Source organism: Papilio polytes, unplaced genomic scaffold (assembly GCF_000836215.1).
Source record: "Papilio polytes unplaced genomic scaffold, Ppol_1.0 DF824269.1, whole genome shotgun sequence".
In the NCBI taxonomy this organism is placed as follows: Eukaryota; Metazoa; Arthropoda; class Insecta; order Lepidoptera; family Papilionidae; genus Papilio; species Papilio polytes.
The window spans coordinates 5,455,207-5,458,130 of NW_013524935.1; positions in this window are offsets into that span (position 1 = coordinate 5,455,207).

The following is a 2,924-nucleotide window of genomic DNA, read 5'->3' on the forward strand; positions in this document are numbered from 1 at the left end:
GCAGTTGCAGTGATGTTTCAATAGTAACAGTCCTACGCGATATTCGGTCTAAAATGGACAAAATTTAATTCTCTTATGACTTATCGTAGCTAAATATATATTGAACGGTGAGAAGCCTTTGGCTTGGTATTTTTCGACGAATCTATTATTGTTTATTGGTTTTTAATGTATAATAAGTTTTTTATTTCCAGGATAAATAAAGTTGAAAGTATAGATTTTTTCCATACACTTTTTAGGACTTGTAATGTGATATTTAAAAAAATTATGTCACTAATTTATTTTTACAATAAGAGTTCTATGAAATAGCTGGCAATTAATTTTTAATGAATGCAGTTAAATTACGATCAGAGGTCAGCCTGCTAATTAAAAAAAATATAAGCTAATCTAGTTTTCAATGTTGTGGAAAATATTAACATGGACGTCGCAAAAGGAAGATAGGGTGAAAGTCAAGATGGCGGGTCGTACCATTGCGAATTAAATTATACCACTTACTAAAAAAATGTACCTAAAATATACTATTTAGTACCTCGCTAAAAAAAAATTGTACCTTCTCTAGAACGATTACACCCGCTATATTGACCTCAATACGTTCGTTTAAGTGGTATAATTTAATTCGCGATGGTACACCCGCCATTTTGACTGTCACAAGTTAGGGCGTGGCAGCTGCCGTTATAGAATGCGTATAAAAACGTACAATAGATATGAACACTACAACTTTAAAACGGCTGGGCCGATTTCGACGGGACTTTCACTAAGTGGCGCACTGAACGGGTGGTTCAAATTTGCGGTAACGAAGTTTGCGGGCTACAGCTGGTCTTTCATATAAAACCAAAATGGTAGCTGCTAACCCTATTTAGGTTATCGACTTGTGCATATGACTACTCACATAAAAACAAATAAATATTTTTTGAGACGTAAGGCAGGCAGAATACAAGTTTTCATTTACAAACCGCATGGTTAGCATATACATTACTTCAAGCCTTCAATTCCAGCGACTAGCCTACCGTGAGGAGGAGGAAAAAAATATGTATGCGAGATAAAAAGATATCTTAGAATTCCCAGGGACTACAACTTTTTTAAGAAACGTTATGGTCATAGACAAGCGAAAATTGACTAAAGAGCGATTTATACATACTTAGAGAACTAGCACAGTATCAGGGTTAAATGAATTCGGATTTTTAAAGATAACTCTTTTCAGTTTTACTTAGGCTAGCATTTAAGGTTATAGCTCATTAGACACACCAAGCATTCCATGACGATGTGTGGACACCGCGCCAATACTAAATACGCTTAAACTTGTATAGTCACGCCCCGTCTCCGTTTCATTATAATCATAGTTTACATTATACCAACTGTTATTTGCGATGTCGTCCGCGTGAAATTAAAGAAATAAATAAAAATACCGTCTGTGTTACTCACCGATAACGTAGCTTTTTAATGATACAGGATTTTTTTAAAATCGGCAGTACTTTTTGAGCCATTTCAATAAATACAAAAATACACATTTTTCCTCTTTATAATATTAGTATACTTTTTTATGTTATACAATAAGAAGGCAAACAAGCAATCGGCCACCTGAATTCGCCAGAATAGCAAAGCGACCGCTGCCCATAGACATCCCCGCAATTGCTGATGCATTGCTTACCCTAAATCGACGGAGGAAACGCACATAAAGAGGAGGTTCCCCTTTCCCATGCGTCTCCTCCACCGTCAAATCTACTTTCCCATCCAATCCTTCCCTTATAAGAGAAGGGTGGAACGGGAAAGATATTAAAATTGGGCCTCCGGCACTACACTCATCAGACGAAAAGCAGAATTACTTCCACTTCCGCCTGTCATCTGCGTGATTGTGGTATCGCACTGGGCGAGCCGACCCATTCGTGCGAAGATGATAAGGGCTTTACCACTGCAAAAATGTTGACTGATGATGACTGCTATAGAAAAATGCGAAAGTTTAGATGGATGTATAGATGTTTTATATTATGTTTCTCCAAAACGATCAACGGATCTCTCTTATATTTTGCAAAGGTATAGAACAGCCTGAAAGAACATAGGCCATGTTTTTTCGACAGGCCGACAGCTAGTAAACCATTAACGACAGTTCTAATGATTATAATTAAGTAATTTTATTATTATTATAGGCACATACGAATTTCTCTGAAAAGTTTAGAATTTCCTCTTTGCGTGACTGTATTACAGTAAGAAATAGCAAAGCAATGAATCATTGTTTTATTAAACTTGGCTACTGTGCGTTTGTCATTGAAGTAAAATAACATGAAGCAAAGTAGCACTCTTTTGGGTAATTGTAGTTCCTAAGATGGCTAAATGTCTTATTCTCTACTTCAAAAGCTTTATTTCTTCATCATATATCATTCGTTAAAAATGTATTTTCAAACTTATTTCTTCGTCTTTATCTTAAACAATGTTCCCTCATTCGTTCCTGTCTTTCATACGTTCAGAATCAATCATTTACTCTTGTCATCGTTTAAAAAAAAACAAGCTTTCTTACATAGTCGTTCAGAAACACGAATCCACTCACCCTTTATAAATATTGATTGCTCAAATATCGATTGTCTTTTTGATATTAAAATAGATAGTCCTTACAAATCTTGTTCCTGGATTTTATACACGACAACTAGAAATACGTATTATATTTGGACGATGATATATCGGAGATTTCATTTGAGTCAAACAAATAATAAACCTAAGTTACAAATTCCGTTAAGGTACAGAGACTGCTGCAAGTGGTCGGAGTCATCAGCAATTGATGTTTACCATCTTCTGTAGATTTCAGATGCTGAAAATCCAAAAGTCCAAGGCCGACCGCTTGCAGCAGTGTGCGATGACCTTTAACCGTTGAGAGGTAATTGTAAACTGTAACTATTTTTTCACATTGTTAAAGAATTTTACTGTTTATTAAACTC